The sequence below is a fragment of the Apis cerana genome, linkage group LG7 (assembly GCF_029169275.1).
Source record: "Apis cerana isolate GH-2021 linkage group LG7, AcerK_1.0, whole genome shotgun sequence".
NCBI classification, from domain to species: Eukaryota; Metazoa; Arthropoda; class Insecta; order Hymenoptera; family Apidae; genus Apis; species Apis cerana.
In genome coordinates, this window is record NC_083858.1 from 12,789,958 (window position 1) to 12,809,176 (window position 19,219).

Sequence of the window (19,219 nt, forward strand, 5' to 3'; positions counted from 1 at the left end):
TACACAAAAATATCCAAGAAATTAAACATCTCGTGCATCTAAAACTATTATCTCATATTATCTTATTCGCGTATAAAATTTTCTTTTTTTTTTTTTTTTTTTTTTAAATCTAATTTAATTTGCGAACATTTCGATCCCATTTCGAAAAAAATTTTTATCCATCCTTAATAATCTTTCTTTTCAATTATACATTCCGTAGCGTGAAAATTTGTAGCGTAAATGCGATTAATCACGAATAAACTGGCTTCCAAAAATCCATTTCACGTAGCGTTCACATAGCGACGTCACGTATAGGGAGAGCTGCAAGAACGAACGTTGTTATTACAGATGCCACTCGTTCAGGATCCCGGGGTATATTTCAAACACAAAGAAGCCTCCTTCCAATCCGGAAGAGTGACGCCTAATTTTCGAGATCGTGAGTTTATAGATTTCTGAAAAATTTGCGAGCCCGATACGTTACCGATTGTGGCACGCTCCTCCAAATATAATTTCGGACCAACCAACGACATGACAAATTTGCACGACTACTTTTCGATCAAACACTTTCACAAACAGATTTTTAGTAATAATTTTTCGCACAATTCCGTGCTGATGTTTATAATTAACGATTTGTAGAAATTTCAAAAGATTGATATTTCTCTAATGGTCGATCGAAAATGGATAAATCTCTCGAAAAGAGTTCAAAGAATAAAGAAGAGAACGAGAGGAGAACGAACAGGTTCGACCCTATTGAAAATAGCGAACAGGGGAAGAGGAAGAAAAGGACAAGAGGAGGAGAATGAAGGGAAGGGTTGACAGGGAAACGAGAAAGAGAGAGGAGAACGAAATAAGGGAGGGAGAAACAGAGGGAGTAGGGAAAAAGAATTCTAACTGAAATAACATTGGATGATTGTGGTATTGTCAACCATAGTACTCGCGCACGCCTTCGCGTTTCTCTCCCCTCCTCCCTCTTTGACCCCCTCCCCCTCTGAAATCGTGTCCTTCCACCCCTAGGACCCGTCCTATCCTAGCTCTGCCTCGGTTTAGGCGCTAGAATATTAGGCGCTGGTGGACAGAATAGACGGTGGTGGCAAGGGGGTGAAACAACACCCCGTTCCCACCGATTCTCCCCTCTTTCAACGTCGCGGCCGCCTTTTTCTCGCTTCGCCCCCTGTCCTCCGCTATCCCATTCCCTAAATGCGGCCAATAAAAACAACACCGTGCTCTCGCCACGAGAGCCACGGAGAAGCAGAAGGATCGTGGATACAGTGAATTATAAAAATAACAGTGCGAAACGATCGAACAATCGGTCTCTTCATTCTCAATGCCTCGTCCGTGTCATTTCTCTGGCTCGCGAAAAATCTCCCCATTCAAGACCCGTGACAACCCTCCCTCTCCTCTCTCTATCTCTTTCTCTGTCTTCCATTCCACGCTTGTTTATCCTCTTATTGTATCTGGACCGGGTGAAAATTGTTGGAAAAACGTTGAACGGAGAATAAGAACGATCTCGCCAATTCCGAAAAAGATCCATCCAGCATTCGATTTTTCTTGAATGGTTAATAGTATACTTGTAGTAATTTTTATAGAATTTTTCTTATATCTCTGATATAACTTTATCTGGAACTCAAATTTTTCTTAAATGGATAAAAGTGTATTTATAGAATCTTTCTTAACTTGTTAGGTATGATACTTCTGATTAAATACATCTTTGATATAACTTTATGTAATATTTTTATTGTATCTTATGGAATGAAAATTATTGAACAGAGAATAAGAACAATCTCAATTCCAAAAAAAGATCCATCCAATTTTCCTTAAATGGATAAAAGTATATTTATAGTAATTTTTATAGAATCTTTCTTAATTTACTAAATATGATATTTCTAATTAATTGTATACTCTTATTAAGTGAAAATTGTTGGAAAAATATTGAACAGAAAATAAGAATGATTTCTTAATTTACTAAATGATGATATTTCTGATTAAATATATCTCTATTATAACTATATACTCTTATCAAGTTAAAAATTGTTGGAAAAATGTTGAAGGGAATAAGAATGATCTCACTAATTCCAAAAAAGATTCATTCACCCAAGATACAATTTTTCTTAAATGGATAAAAGTGCATTTATAGTAATTTTTATAGAATCTTTCTTAATTTACTAAATATGATATTTCTAATTAATTGTATACTCTTATTAAGTGAAAATTGTTGGAAAAATATTGAATAGGAATAGGGAATATGATCTCACTAATTCCAAAAAAGATTCATTCACCCAAGATACAATTTTTCTTAAATGGATAAAAGTGCATTTATAGTAATTTTTATAGAATCTTTATTGACTTACTAAGTATGATACTTCTGATTAAATATATCTCTGCTATAACTGTATACTCTTATCAAGTAAAAATTCTTGGAAAAATGTTGAATAGAGAATAAGAATGATCTTGCCAATTCCAAAAAGATCCATTCAAGATTCAATTTTCCTTAAATGAATAATAGTGCATTTATAATAATTTTTATAGAATCTTTCTTAACTTACTATGATATTTTTGATTAATTGTATATTCTTATTACATACTCTTATTAAGTGAAAATTGTTGGAAAAATGTTGAATAGAGAATAAGAATGATTTCTTAACTTATTAAGTATGATACTTCTGATTAAATATATCTCTGCTATAACTGTATACTCTTATTATATCTCTTATCAAGTGAAAATTATTGGAAAAATGTTGAACAGGGAATAAGAATGATCTCATCAATTCCAAAAAAGATCCATTCATCCAAGATTCAATTTTCCTTAAATGGATAAAAGTGCATTTATAGTAATTTTTATAGAATCTTTCTTGACTTACTAGGTATGATACTTCTGATTAAATATATCTCTGTTTATAACTGTATACTCTTATCAAAATTGTTGGAAAAATGTTGAACAGGAAATAAAAATGATCTCGCCAATTTCAAAAAAGATCCATCCAAGATTCAATTTTCCTTAAACGGAATTAAAAGTATATTTACATAAGACTCTTTCTCAACTTAATACAGTAGGTATGATACTCGTGATTAAATATATCTCTGATTCAAGATAGAAGCAAATCCCATAACTTGGATCCGCACGAGGTTTCGATTCCTTCCCTTCTGTCATTCCGGCCGATGTTTTCCTTCTTTCCACCGGCATTCCACAGATTTTCTCCCGGGTTTTCGCGGCGTCCACCTCCCCCCCGAATTCCTCCTCTCTCCCCTCCCCGCCGCGCGGTGCACGCGAGTACACGAACGCCTACTCGCCTCGGCGAAGTCAAAGAGAGATAAAATCTATAAATATGTGGGAGGCGCACGCGACCCATTCCAGTGTTTGTTCAACCAAGAATAACCTCCGTTTCTTCATCGTACGCAGAACCCCGCAGAAGAGGCTGGTTTTGTGGCTTGACGCAAGCCTAATCCAGGGTGATGCTTCGTTAACCACCTCCGGCTATCCGAAAGATTTTCGTTAACAACTCGTGACCGCGATATCGATCACTTCGTTCGCGGACCAATCGTGGACACGTCGTGCGACCATTTCTCTCTTGACGTTCCGATTTAACCTCATCGATGGCTCGAAGAAAGTTAAAAATTCTTCGAATAGGAAGGACGACATCGTGGAAGGAGAAAAAGGTAACGGTAAGCCTACGAAGAAAGAATCACTTTTTATTATTTAAGAGTTGAAAATAAAATGGTTGCTTCTTGCTAACAAAATTAAGCAGAAAATTTAGCGTTTAGACAGAAGAACGATTGAATAATTCTCGGAATAAAGCACGAAGGATGACGTCGTAGAGGCAAAGTTCAAAATAAGATGATTCTTAATTATTAAATCAATTGTGATTTGATGCAAACGTTAAATTTATTACATTCTTTGAATCATTATTTTCATCAATCTTCGTGTTGATCTAATTAATATTCGATAATCATTCGTGAGGAATGTTTGATCGATATATTTCCTTAAATTCATTAGAATGCATTTCTCGTGGTATTCTTAAGATCACGCTCGATCATCGAACGGTGGAATTCGAACAATTTGTCCGCCCAAGCTGTTCATTCGAGGGAAAGAAGTTAGTTAGCTAGACGTGAACCGGCAGCAGAGGGGAATTAGTTAGCGGTAAACACACCTCATCAATCTTCCTCGAACGTCGTCGTTCTCTTCATCATCGCGACACGGTGTACCAGCGATCTGAAATACCCGCGACACGTGTCTCCATTAAAGTGGCGCCCGTTAAGAACACCACGAATATACGTCATTTTCTGGGTGAATCGTTGGGCCTGTTGGAAAGCTCGTTCTCTCTACAGGGAATTTATGGACTGTCTGGAAAGCGTAACACGTTCGTCAAAAATTTTGGACCGCAAATTGGATCGTTTGAAAGATGTTGAATAGAAGAGAAAATTAAATTAAATTATATCGTAGATAGATGTATAACTCTCACGGCGATAAGTTAATTGCCTGTTTTATCCATCTATAAAATTCTCAATGTTCCCATCCTTTTTGAAATTCTAAGAATACTCTGAGAATGTCATATTAACATCTCCGTTTCGTTCAACTTTATTTATTTCTATAATAAACAAAGTTCAAATGGATCCAGAATATCAAAGAATCGATAATATATAAATTAAAATTTGTTACGATAATCAATACTTTAAATTTCACTTTCCTTTTTCGATTAAAGAAAAGCATTAAATACATTGGAAATCTCCGTCTTCGTCAAATAATCATCAGTTCTAGTAACTGTAATTCAGCACATAGGAAATATAACTTGTACACTATCGTTATGAGGCGAGAAAATAAACAAAATTAATCACAATGCTCGATGGAAGGTGGCCGAGCGTGGAAAGTCGATTCTCCCATTCTGTCCGCGAATTATCGCACAATCTTTGGTGGCTCGTTCGAAGAAAGACGATTCGTTGTTTAAGAGGAGCCGGAGGGCCGGTGTCGAGAAAGGTGTCCGCCATTCTCGACACCTGGCAACAGCCAATGGCAGGATAAAGCGGACAGGAGAGAGCTTTTCGTCCTCGAACGCCACACCCTTCATTGTGACCACATATCGACCGAGTCTCTCGCAGCTTGGGGCTGCGTACCCCGTACTAATTGTAAGTACTCTTGCCGTGTACTTGTGCGCGCATGTGTGAGGGTGGGACGCGCGCGCAAGTCTCACACCCCTGAACACGGTGACCTCCATGGAACCGATGCACCAATTTTTTTCCACTGCTCTCCAGGATCCTCTTGTTGCGTTCGATCGATTAACTAATGCTACATAATGCGACGTGCCATTTTTTTCAATCTTCTCTGCGACGACATTCGTTTCATTCTCTGGCTTATTACTTTCGGGCATCGTCGACGTGCAGAGATTTCAATGGTAGAACAGATAAAAATCCCTTCTCTGTCGCTTGAAAAAGAAAGAAGCAAAGTGATTAAATCACTTTCAATTTTATATATTTGATTACATGCATACATTAGGAATATTCGAAATACTTAGAACTGAATGAGGATAAAGGATTAAGCGGTAAATACGAAATTCGTGTAGAGGCACGAGGCGGGTATGCGGTCAGGTTGGGGGCAATAACCATCCACTTTAGGCTCAGGCGAGGTTTCTATACGGCACGAGAATGCGGAGCTACCCTAGGTAACCCTCGAATAATATTTTGATATCCCCCGGCCCAGGACTTTTCTCCTCGTCCGATCCGCCACATATCAACGGCAGGAAATTATTTTTCACACTCCCGTATCCTTTTCCTCCGCTCCCTTTTCCACCGTATCTCCATAGCTGCCTTCCCTGAACAGATGAAAAGGAAATTCAGTTAACGAAATTCCTCCAGCGTCGTATCGTTAAATAATTAGAATTGAATCTTGTTTCCAGTTGGAATAGTAGATACAGGTATTCAAAAGCAACCGACGACGTCACGAGTATATTTAATTCGTACGAATATTTACACTTATTTTGATTAATTAAGAAAAGAAGTTCCTTCGAGAAATTGTATTGTTCACTTTGTTGATTTATTTGCGCGGAAAAAAATTTCTGTTTAAATCGAGCGAAAGCATACGAACCGATTACACGGAAACAGAAGATCGTATCGAGGACTCCCACGGAAGCTGGCGTAACACAGTTGTGCAGGTATGTGTACATACATACATACATATATATACATACATATGTAGTCAAACGAGGATGCAGTGGAGCAGTCCGGCCTAAATGTTATTCCATGCGACAGAGATTGCTTCTTCAGGTAACACGGTCCAGCCGCCGCCTAGACGTTGGACGACCTGCACGAGAGAGAGGAGTTCGTCAAATATGTATGCGGATAAACACGGGCAACGTTGACAGAAATAATATCCGCGGGTGAAGGCGATTGCACCTGCCGCAGAAAAAGAATTTTCTTTCGCTTCTCCTGCACCGATCGACCACTTTCGATCCTCCCCCTTTTTCTTCTTTTTGCAACCTTGACGCGTCAACCTTCCACACTTTTGGAATTCTCTCCCCCGGAGACACGCAGAGTTGTTGCGTTGCGAAGCTCGCCGACAAGGTGAGCTCGAACTTTAGCTTCAGAATTTCAATTTCAGGTCTCAATTTGACAAGAAATAAACTATTGAAACTATGGGAGCTGTGTGTATTTTTCAGATTTTGCAATCACATTTTCTCTTGACGTAATTCCTCTTTCCGTATAAATTGATCTTAAATTGGAAGATTCTAGGGAATGGGAGAGAAGGGATGGACGATTTGACACAGATGTCTCGAACAGGAGACGAAGACACGAGTCTCCCATTGTGCAATAACCGATGAAATGACCGAGAAATCGTAGGCCGACGTTCCAACATAATAGGGATTCCAGTCTGGGATCTCGATCCTTTTCGATCTCTGGATAAGATCTGGATTCTCACCGTAAACGGTCCAATATTCGACCAATCTTTTCTTACGCATTGTCACGCTTTTAAAGGGATACGGGACCCGTCCGATCGAATCTCCAACCTTGGTGGTCCCCTCGATTTTCCCCGCGTCTAAGTAGAACGAAATCGAACGATTCCTCGCGAAACGGCGTATATAATAATTAATTCGATCTTCGAATATCCTTAACACCTGGAAACCTAGAACGAACTTGTTCGTTTTCGAAGAAAAAAAATAAGTGAGTAAGATTTATTTAATTGGAAAAATTCGTTGAAAGCACGAATGAAAATATCGGAGGAAAAATAAGGAGAAAGGAGGAGAGAGACAATGTGGAAGACGGAAGAAGGAGGGGAATTGTTCCGTATCGACGGCGTAATAATAATAACGGCGGGTTGCTCGTCGGGCGTCGGTAACGATTTTAATAAATTTGGCGCTGGCTAAGCTGCAACAACAGCGGCGGGTATGAATTAAGAGGGCAACACCGAAACACACCGCTTGGATAAACATCTCGAATTAGGCACCCGGGGATTCTTTTCCGTCCATCCGCGTGCAACCCGGGAGCTTTACGACTTCGGTATGTTACGGGCTGACGTCGCTCGATATGTATATGAGGCGGTTAGAGCCGCGGTGAAATTGCGGTAATGGACGGGATATTTTACAGCCGAGAGTTTCCCCCGCTCCGTGTTTCACGGATTAGTTTCGTATCCCGCCCCTTGATCCTTGTGTAACGTCACTGCCTTGATCGATTGTGTCAAAATAGCCTATTTCTATCCCCCTTTCTCTCTCTCTCTCTTGCGCCAGAATATTTTACAAGATATTAATCGCCGAGTTATTGGCTTCGATTTGAGTTTAAGTTTGGAAAGTGTATTTTAATAAATTGGTAACGCAGATAGGCTGTTTCTTCTTTTTTTTATTACGAGAGAATATTAATAGCTTTTTACGTATTTTAATAAATTAGCAAGGGGACTGCTCTGATCAAAATATTGGCTATTTCTTCTTTTTATTATATTAGTTTTAGTGTGAATTAATAAAGAGATGGACGAGTTTGAAAATGATAATTAGAAGAGCATTTATTAGGTGTTTTAACGGAGTTTTACGATAAATTTTATTATCATATATATATATATATATATATATATATATATAGAAAAGTTGAAACGCTACGATTCGTTAAAAATTTTTTACTCGCGTTTTACTTAACGAGAGATGCTCGAAACGAGTACGAGGAAAACGGTTTAACGGTTCACGACTGGCGGTTCGGACAGTGACGTGACATCCGAATGGAAGCTGCATCTCGTCAGTGCGAAAAGAAGTCTCGCAGCGAACGAACCGTCCTCTTTCGCGGCGCGCGTTTAAAAAATTTACCAGACAATGAGGAACTGTTCTGCACGTTTCGAAATAAACTTCGAGATACGAACGATTAAAAATACCGTGTCTCGAAAATAAAGAAAGAAAAATTCGCCAAAAGATAGCGTACAACGATCCGCTCTTCTGTTCAGGAATCGAAAAGAAGGAATCGAAGAAGATCGAAAAAGAATCGCAATTCTGAAAAAGTCACGCTCGAGGAGCCAAAGGAAAAAAGAAAGAGAGAAAAAATGGAAAAGCCAGGAAACGGTGGAAAAGAAGGGGAGAGGAGATAAAACGCGAATGTATTTACGGGAAAGAGGAAAATACGTAAACGAGTTGGGGTAGGCAGAGCGACGCCCGTCCCCCCTTCGGTTCCAGGCAGCGGGAGCAGCGTAAATAGAGCCCTGTGAAATTGTCCGCTGTTCGAGGAATCGAGAGTGCATCCGATGTGCAAATCGGTTTAACGAGAGCTCCCTCCCCTCCCTCCCGTCGGCCCGCTATTCCGCCCCCGTAAAATAACAACAGGCATCGTTTCCATGCGTCGAGCATTTTCAGCTCGACGCCATTATCTCCGCCGGACACGCAACGGCGCGAACAACGATTATACGCGAGACTCGCGACACAGAATTCGTTTTACAGGATCCTCGGGTTTTCCAGTTTTGAGACTCCTGAGTGGATGATATTATCTTGGAATTGATTAGCTTGGATCGATATTGAATTTTACGATATATATATATATATGTATATATCATATATGTAATTCGAAATTATTTGTATTTGTATCCGAACGAGAGGTATTTTCGTTTCGGTCGACGATAATTTCGAATTCGAAAGTTTTTCTTTCCTCGATTCGAAGTTTGATCGTGGGAAATAACATTGGAAGGGGGTCATAAAAGGGGAGGGGAAAAAATATATTCGTAATAATAGGTGGAGAAACGTGTCTTGCAAATTTTTTTAATAACAAAAACTTTGTGATTCCGCGTAAGGTTAATAATGACGGAGCTCTCCATATTTTCTATTTAGGGGAATACCAAGCTTCGGAATATTCGAATATTTTTCGTTTCAAACATTCTCGTCCGCTTTTCCATTTTCCGCCGCTTTCGATCGTTCCCTTTCTTTCGATAAAAAAGCGGAGGAGAACCCTTTACTCGCGATTTTTCGTAACCAAATCTCTCTTCGCTTACATCTTCCACGATATCTCCGTTAGAGGCAGTACTTTTTCGCTAGAAAACGGAAAAAACGAGAAAGCAAAATGTGAATGAAAAATAAAAAATTTTATTTTCGGAGATGATCGCGAGATAGACGAACGGGTGGAGGGTGTTTTCGTCGAGTGGCGCTGTTAAGGAAAGTCTTATCAGGGAGAGGGAAGGGCAGGAAAAGCTAAAGGGAGGAACGTGCGCTTATGCCGGCGGTGTTTGTTCAGCCGCAACTTCTCTAAATCTTTTGTGCATCGTGGAGGGTTGTCTCGTGTACACTCGGTTACATATGTGTCTCGTTTCACGTAAAGCTTCTTCAGGTACTTGGCACACACACAGGAACAATGCGTATATACGTACATAGAAAGGAAGGGAGAAGTTGGAGGAAGTGGAGAAGGAAAATTTTACAATCCTTCCAAATTTTTCGAATTCGCGTTTATAATGTTAATAAATCGTTTAACGTTCAATCCATAATAGACAAAGGATACTTTTTACGAGTAATCGCTTGAAAACCCGTATAAAATTATTATTCATTTTCTCGACCAAATAAACCATTAACCAACGAAGACACGACTTGGAAGAGCAATTTCATCATTTGTCAATATTTTGAATCTACTTCGATTTGTTTATTTAGAAACCCGCTATTTTTAATGCATCGTAAAGTATATACCACATCTACGAGTTGTAGTACACTCTTGATCCATTCACACACACACATATACATACACACTCGCAAAGATCGAGAACTGATCCGAGGCAAGATCATCTCCGATTGTTCTTCCTTCTCCGAAAAAGGGGGATTTCATCGAGAGAATCGAAGGATTCTTGGGGAACGGCGCAAGAGTCGGGAAGCGGACGAGTCGCGGCGATCGGTCAGGAGAACGGAAAGTCGTCGGCTCGTCACCTCGTCACGAGCGTTTAGCTTCCGTTTCGTTTGGTCGGAACACAGATCGGCTGTCTAAAAGACACGAAGCAACAGCCAAGACAAACCTTAAATGCTTGCTAACCAAACAGTCGGAATTAGCCGCGTTACCCGCCCACGAGGAAGCTGACTGCTCTCGCCGTTTACTCCTCTCTATGGCCATTATCTTGCACGGCTCCCTTCGCTATCGTTCGTGCCCAAAGGAACGCGGCGAAGGTGCGCATCCTCGTGCTTTTCTTCCATTTTCCTCCACATCCTGCCTCCCCCTCCTTTTAATCTCGGTCACTAAAATAGAATCCGGCGACAGTCGTTTCGAATTCCAGAAACAAGGATTTTTCCACGGATAAACTAAAGGAATGGAATATTCGATGAGTAGGGAATAAGACGTTTAATTTCGCTTCGTTCCGTTGCGTTCGAGTTTCTACTTTCTTCAATTTTGAATAATTATGATATAAAACAGGCTTGGGAGAACGGACGTTCGAAACGGATAAATAAATTTTCTACGAAACTGTGAGAATATCGGGCGAAAAAAAATTTAAATTGGCGAGAAATATACGAGCGTAAAATGATCGCTGGGGAAGGGGAGGGAGAGTGGAGAGGAAACGACACGCGGAGCGGGACAGTCTGGCGGTGGATTTATTTCCTTAAGGCAGACAATGAGGAAGGAAATGCGGCTGATACGTTTTCAAGAAAAATAAACGGTATCGCGGTCGTGGGCACGGAAGAAGGGGGACAAAGTTGGACTTGGCCGCGTTTGTTTTCATCCCGGACGAATCGGTCGCATTATAATGTTGCTAAGCCCTAATCAAAATAACAAGGGTTCGGAACGTTGATTCCGCCTCGATGCCACTCGTATTTTACAACGATGTAAACACGATGCGAAATATCGATAATTCGATCCTTTTCTTTTTCTCAAAAATTATACCGTTATTTCTACCGGTTTTCTAAAACCGTATACAAATTTCCATCCTATTCGTATATGAAACACAATTTCTATTCCACCTCGATTATTTAAAATTTCACTCTTAAAATTTGCAATAATTATATTTACGAAAATTTCCTAAAAATTATCCCTTCATTCGTCAATCGTCTCTCCAATTAATGGTCGAATCGTGAAAAAGAATCATCCATTCCAATCTATTCCCTATCGATTCAATTTGCCAAAAATTATTTACGACACGATCAAGAGAAGGGCGAGAAGGAGAAGTTTCGTTTCCGCGTTAAATCGTGGGACGATGGAGCGGAATAAATCTGCGGGCAATAGAGATGACACGGAGCGGGAGGGAAATGACGTGCGTGGAAGCGAAATTGCGCAACCCTATCTACGCGGAGCCGACCGCAGAATATCACTGCACATCCAGATAATCCCGGTGCCCTATTGATATGCTGATGGTGAGACGTGTCGCGTGAAATTGCCACCCGGTACGCATTGTCCGCTTCAATTCCGCCCGGGCCCTTTTCAACTTCGCACCCTCGCCCCCACCCATCGGATTCAATCCTATCGGCGCGAGCCAGGTTCCGCGTTTCCACCGAAAAATCCACCATTTCCTGCCTCGATCGTTCGTGCCGCTCCGCGTCGAATAATAATGGAACGAAGGAAAGGAAGAGAGAGAGAGAGATTGGAAAGAGGTTTTTTCAGAATGCGTTAAAAAATTTTGGAAATGGATAAGTAAGTAAAATTTTCGAGAAAAGAGACGATGAAAATGAAGAAATGTGTATATAGCTTCTATAACGAAGATTTAAAGCCTATATATTCTCCATTCTTCGTTTTTTCAGGATATATATAGTGCGTTTATAATATTGTATAAATTTTAGAGAGTTTGATTATATCTTATTTATCTTCAAGGTACTTGAATTTTATGTAATTTGAAAATGTGAGGAAAGGATTTATTGAAAATCAGCTTCCAAAAATGCGTTTATTAAAATTTTTGTATTAGAAAAGTAAAGGACTGTTCGATTTGTATAAATGTTTATAAATATTTTATTTCTAATTTGTTTATTTCGTATTTTTCGAACTCGAGATATTGCTACATTTATTATTAGTCAAATTGAATGATTGGAAGGCATTAAAAAGAATAACTAATGGTTAAAAATATCGAATAAAGTTAATATTCGAATAATTATTTGTTAAAATCCTCGAACTACTTTTATTCGCAATTATTACGATCACACACAATTCATACGCAAATATACGAGATTCGTATCTTTATAAACAAGATGAATAAAATTCTTGATCGTTGGAAAACCGATATTCCAAAATTTGGACGTAACTGATAATTAAAAATTTCGAATAAAGTTACGCAGCGATTGATCCGCTTTTGCAATTATTATTTCCGATTATTATTACCGTTACGAACGATACATTACCCGCAACTTCAACCGTTAAATTTTCCCTAAAGCTGGCAACACTGGCAACAGCCTTCCATTTAGATAAGTAATTGGCTTCGAAACGAAGGAGATCCGAGGACTCAATGGCATACTTCGCATTGCTCGGCGAGAGTAAAGAGGGAAATTTATTTTTCGATCGAGCTCGATTGTTGATACGATACACTGGTACACGAGGTTACGTAGATGAAACGCGAAAAATTGGGTATGCCTGGTATTATCGTTGGGCGGAAAGTGGTAATGCTAACCAGATTAGCTTTTTCTCTTAGAGGATTTGAGAAACAGCAGACACGGTGCACCGACGTGTTTGTTATCTTTATGCGCGGATCGCATCGGAAACGCGCGCGCCACCGCGTCATATTCTCTTGCATGGAAAACGCGCGGAAACGGCGCGGCGTAAATCTGGACGAGTTACAAGCTCGTGGAAGATATGATGCAGAATTGCTGGTTGCTGTAAAGACAAACAAAAGGAACCTGCACCACGCTCTCTGGAACGGGGAACCAGGAACCGAGGGAGGGAGGATGGGGAAGCGTTCCAATTATGTATTCGTTCCGAGTTAAGAAAAGGAAGTTGGACGCTCGAGATGCTCGACGCTCGATGCTTTCGTTTAAGAAAATTACCATTCCTCGCCGCCAATTTAACTCTTTCGTGGCTACCAATTGAAATTTTGAAACGTTTATCGAATGCTGACGGACGAAATATTTTAAATCAAACAATTGTACGTTATCAAAAATTTTGAATAATATAAAAATTCAGTTTGGAATAATATCGGTGAGAAAATTATTTCGCACAAAGTAGGTAAGTAGGTAAATTTATTATTTGATCACGAAGGATTATTCGAAATGACTCGCGAATAAATCAACAGAGATAGATATCAACCTCTCTCATTTTCTTGACAAAGAAAACGGTCGAAGCTTTAAAAATATCAAAAATATGAAATACGAAACTCTCGGGCCAAGTGTCGAGTGAACACATTAGAAAGAGACGTTACGTTATAACCATTATAACGCTGTATCCGAAAGGTGGTGCGAAGATCAGAAGGAAAAAATATCAGAGGAATTTACTCGGCAAACAGAGTGACCGATCGATTAGGATTCCCATCGGGTTAATTAACCGGTCTATTAGACCGATGGTTTTCTCGTTCCGTCGATCAAAGTGTCGGTCGAATTGGACACGCGTCACTTTAGAGGTGATCCTCGTCGACAACGATTTTCACTTATGCTTTTTCTTCCATGCTTTTTTGCGCTCCACTCGTGGCTTGGCCGCGAGTATTGGTTTACACGAGTTCCTGAGTTCGGTGGTCCCGAGAATTAAATTTCATCGTTGTATAAACAACCGAGGAGCAGACGAGAGGCATACGGAATCCGTAGAGACTTCCTTCGGGTTAATCCGATCGGATGATACCGTGCCTCGATGCGTACTCGTTTCTTTCACGCGATAAAAATAGGTTGGGAACACGGCGTTTCCTCGTTCGGGCTCGATTGCTCCTCCATTTCAACGGAAACGAAAGCTTTAATGGCGTCCATCGTTCCAAGCGAGATTAACCATCCTTTAACGAGATAATTAGGCTTAATCCTTAAAGGATCAAAGATGTGGTTGATCGGATGTTTCTTTTGTGGAAAAAGAGATATAATAGGGGATTTAATACGAGAATATGAGATCTTGTGGAATCGTTGTTACTCGTGGATTATTCGGGGAGTAAGTTTGCGAGAATGCGCTATTTACTAATTATTCTGTTTGTTTTTAACGCTTTGTTAATAGATAAATTTGTGTTTTTTTTCGAAAAAGGAAAATTTTGCAATGAAACATTTCTTTCGAATCTTTCTTGAACGTTCTTTCAAACTTTTTATCACCAGAACGTTCGAATTTCGAAGTTAGCAAAGCAAATACATCTTTTTTTTTTATTGTATTTTACATCTGTTTTTAAAATTCAAAATCAAACATGTCTGACTGGAAAAGAAATGATCGAATTTGAACACAGTGTCTATGTTAACGAATCATCAAGCGATACAAATTCTAAATATTCGCCAACCTAACCTAATGCATACAAATGCAAAGAAATAACTTCGAACTGTCTCTATGCACTTCCGAAGTTTATTCATGTGTACGACTCGATTAATTATATTTATATTCGCGATAACATTCATTTTTATACAACATTGTCTAAAATGTGTCGTTAAATTCCAGACACATTGAATTTAATGATGAAACAGGTGATCGTGATCTCACATCGCGTCACAATAATGCCAATCGTTATCAGATTCGTCTGTTTCTCTTATCGATTCGACAAATATTACAAATAATCTTATGTATCGATTGTTACGTGTTACATTAAAAATGATTAATAATCCTTGAACACGACACATCATTGCAAATTCAGTAACTTAATTTCTATCTCTGAGTTAACCTATAATCGAACAAAGCAACATTAACCTTCAAATAGAGATTTCAATTTCCAGTATTGAAAATCCAAATTTAATTTCTCTAAGTTAAGCATATTAGTAGTAAGACGAGTATAAAATTCAACATTCTAACACTAACCTTCAAATTTCCAGCATTGAAAACATGATCCAAACTTCTCAATTTCTTAGTGCACATTATTTTTAAGACTAGTATAAAATCAAAGTAACATTCCAGCACTAACCTTCAAAACGTAATTTTTCTATCTTAAGCACATTATTTGTAAAATAAAATCCAACTAACATTCAAACATTAACCTTCAAATTTCCAGTATTGAAAACATGATCCATACTTCTCAATTTCTCTTGGTTAACCACATTACTTCTAACACTAGTGTAAAGTCAAAGTAACATTCTAGCACTAACCTTCAAAACGTGATCCAAACTTAATTTTTCTAAGTTAAGTATATTATTTGTAAAATAAATACAAACTCCGAGCAATATTCTAACCTTCGAACGAAGATTTCAATTGGGAAGGATGGAAAACGTCCGAGTCTAAAGGGACACGTCGTGAAACATTTACAGAAGGCAGCAGCGTGCAATGTATACTTTTTTTTCCTCGCGAACAGCATGCGTCATAAAGAAAATGTAGTACTTTCCTTGGCGAGGACGTGACGCAACGCGGCGGCGAGGCCACGAAATTCCGAGTTTATTGTTTCTGCCGGGCAAAAAAGAGCCCCGGCCATATTCACCGTCGGCCGATCGTATGGGATAGGTCATGGCGGTGGTTTATTTGGAAAGACCTCGAAATTTCTTAAACACCTCGTCGAGAGAGGTGCTTGTCGACGACTCAACGCGAAAACGAGGAAATTATTATCGTTTTTATCGTCTTATCTCCGATCCTTCGTCCTAAACTTTTTTTTTACATTTGTAACTTGTTCGAATTAGAATATAACCGTAACTCGTGTTTGAGAATTTTATTTTTATGAATTCTTCTTTTTAGATTCAATATTTTCAATAGATTCGAAAAAACTCGTCGTTATTCCCTTCCACTATTTACACTATGCACGTTCAAATAACGTTAACGATAAAATGTCCGGTATTTGGAAAATTCGATTATATTGAAAATATTATTGTGCAAAAAAAAAAAATATTATAATATCGTATTTATATGAAATATTTTTATCGGTATTTTTTCGATGAACACGTTTAATTTCTTCGAAAAAATATCGACACGTATTTGAGAAATCAAATTGAATATAACTTTTACTTTTAGTAAATTTCTCTGTTTTATTAACCGGATAGCCGTGATTCAGTGGTTGAATATTTATCATCTTAAAAAGAGATGTGTAATTTACTTCTATAAGATTATTATCATAAGAAGTTCGTAACTCCTAAAGATTATTTGAAAAAATAATATCTATAATTCGGGAAGAAATGTAAGAATCTAAATAACTAATCTAAAATGTCTTTCTTTTTCTTTTAAAATATTATCACACAATATTCTTATATACGTGTTGTTACTTGACAATTACATTTCAATTATTTGACTCGTAATTGTAAGTTAGTCACTTCCAGTGATGTGCAGCGAACGTTACATCTTTTTCTTTAACAACGATAAAGAAAAAAACCGCCACCATCTGACGGTCTTATCAAATGGATTAACCGTTGGAGAAATTGGCTACGGCGAGTGACGACGAATTTAGATAGAACGCAAGCAAAAGACAATTAAACTTTGGCCGAAAGTTCGAAAGCGCTCCCCGTGTAGCCTCGAGGATGGCGACGGGGGAGAGAAGGGACCGAATCGAAACACCTAGAGCGAACGTCGTTTCATTTAAATGAAAATTAGACGTCGGGTCCGTGTCATCGATTTTTCCTTTGTGAAATTCGTATGTCCAGGAAAACGAAAAAGAAGAAGAAAAAGAAAAAAAAAAGAAAATCAAGAACGATAAGGTCATTTTAAAAATAATATAATGATCTAAAACTGATTTAGTTAAATTAAATAATTTTATATCCCACATTATTTCTTCTTCATTCTTCACTATCGATTCTCCGAGATTATTTAAATAAAAGATTATTCGAATAAAACGATACCGACTGCTAAATATTTTTATAACGTTTAAAACAAAAATGCACGTATGCAAGTATACCTACAGACTTGTAGAATCTTACAAAAATATATAATGAGTGGTGTTTATACGAAAAATATTTACGCATTATGTATGGAATAGACCGTACTAACAAAATTTCAATAAAAATTATGATTTAAAATATATATATGTATAGAGAGAGAGAGAGAGAGAGAACGTAAAACTTGAAAATTATTGATTTTTATCGATAAAATTACTTTTTGGTTAAAAAATAAAAATTCGAATATCTTTTCGCGAACGACAATTAATTTAAAATTAGTGATATTACTTTCTTTTACGATCGTCGCAAACATTCGTGTTACTCGTCATCAGCTAAATTATGGGAACCAATGCCAGACAATTTTTATCGAGGATCTGATAAATCATTGTATGAAATGTTATTTTAAGATAACATTCCTGTTCGTTGTCTCGAAGGCTTCCGCAATTTGTGAATTTTGCAATTACGTATTAGTAACCTGCAGACTGTCTGCAAAAGATTCTTAAGATCATTATATAAGTATATATAAAATTCTTTATACGTACACGTAATTCTATTACGTTTTTTATTTTATCTTTAAAAAATTTTAATCATAATTTTAAATTCTATCTATATGGAATAATTTATTAAACCGTATAAAAGTATTTACTTGTGAAAGAAACAAAAAAATTGTCGCAGTTGGTTAAGAAACACTGAAATAAAAAATTCTTGGTTACCTTTCGATCTATCGATTAGTTTGAAAAATTGTCGCGGATGGCGCATGTGACGTGTCGTGAAACGCATTCGCGGAACTAGGAAAAAGTGGAACATCACGCCGATCGAAGATATTTTGAGAACCTGGATAGAAGTTTGGGAGAGGGGGAGGAAGAGGAGAAGGAGGATTCGTGAGGAGCAGTAGAAACGCTAAGATGGAAGCCGAGGTGTCCTCTCGAGTGTTTTCGCAAGACTGGAGTCGAACCCTTGGAAAAACAGACGCCAAATTGAATCCCTCGTCTATAAGAACGTGATGTCTCTCCCTTATCTATATAACTCTACTACTCAAGAGCCTTTTCCTCCGGGGTTTCTGCAGTTTCTTCGTCAACGGATTACACACCTATCTGTATTTCTCGAGTAAGAAGTGTCGTCGCGTCTTTGAGGACGAACCTCAATGAAATACACACAACTTCCATTCCTTACGTAGTCAAGAGCATCGCAACGATAGGATCAATAAAATTTTTAGTTTCAAGATTTGAATAAATGCACGTACTCCTAATTATTTTAAAAATCCTTTCTTATTTCGAAAAAAAAAATATTCGTTCGTGATAAATTTTGATCAGATCAAATCAGATATTGATTCTGATATAAGTATGAATATTCCAAAATTGATTGGAAAAAATATGACGTATTCGAATAATTTAATATTTAAAAGATACCGAGAGACAAGTCACGGAGGACAATCAGGATAATGATTAATATATTTGAAACGATCGTTACCACTAGTTGCGAATCTCCGATGGCTAGTACAAAATTTTTCACTCTGTTCTCCGTAAACGTACACTGTCAAATTCCATGAGGTAAGAACGCGAATCGATCAGGATCAAAGCACCACGTGGTCGTCGGTATTTTTCACTTCTAAATTTTCCGTAATTTTGCGACATCCTTCCTGCGACTCGGACAGGAACAGCGGTCAAAATTCTTAAAAGTTTTCAAAAGAGAAAAAAAGAACTCGGCGATCCACGAGAAGTTTCCAATCTACTGCCAAATTCGTTAATTTGACAGTACCGGGGAAAAGTATCCGACGGCCGTGAAGTCGCGCGCGGAAAAATTTCGCGTGTGTTCTCACACCACACAGGGCGATGCTCATTGTCTCGCTTTTGTTGCGTCGGCCCTGCGCGAGCTACGAGGGCGTGACTAGGTTAGGACCGTCGCTCGATCCTTAGCAACGTAGCCGCAGAGGCGTCCACGCTTTTCCCTTT

At 38.4% G+C, this 19,219-nt stretch overlaps 1 long non-coding RNA gene across 6 annotated transcripts; it reads right to left on the bottom strand.

The window, feature by feature from the left end:
- Window positions 1-2,975: 2,975 nt before the first annotated feature.
- Window positions 2,976-19,158, bottom strand: LOC107999266 (uncharacterized). Of its 6 annotated transcripts, none has more exons than XR_009830466.1 (5): window positions 18,738-19,157; window positions 6,156-6,268; window positions 5,480-5,780; window positions 4,125-5,393; window positions 2,976-3,645 (listed from the first exon to the last, which is right to left on the bottom strand). It is a non-coding gene; the product is annotated as an uncharacterized LOC107999266 (long non-coding RNA). The 6 variants fall into 6 exon arrangements; XR_009830468.1 differs by lacking the exon at window positions 2,976-3,645 and adding an exon at window positions 3,841-4,046 and having other exon boundaries at window positions 6,053-6,268; window positions 18,738-19,158; XR_009830469.1 differs by lacking the exon at window positions 2,976-3,645 and having other exon boundaries at window positions 3,841-4,318; window positions 4,810-5,393; window positions 6,053-6,268; window positions 18,738-19,156.
- Between the last annotated feature and the right edge of the window lie 61 nt (window positions 19,159-19,219).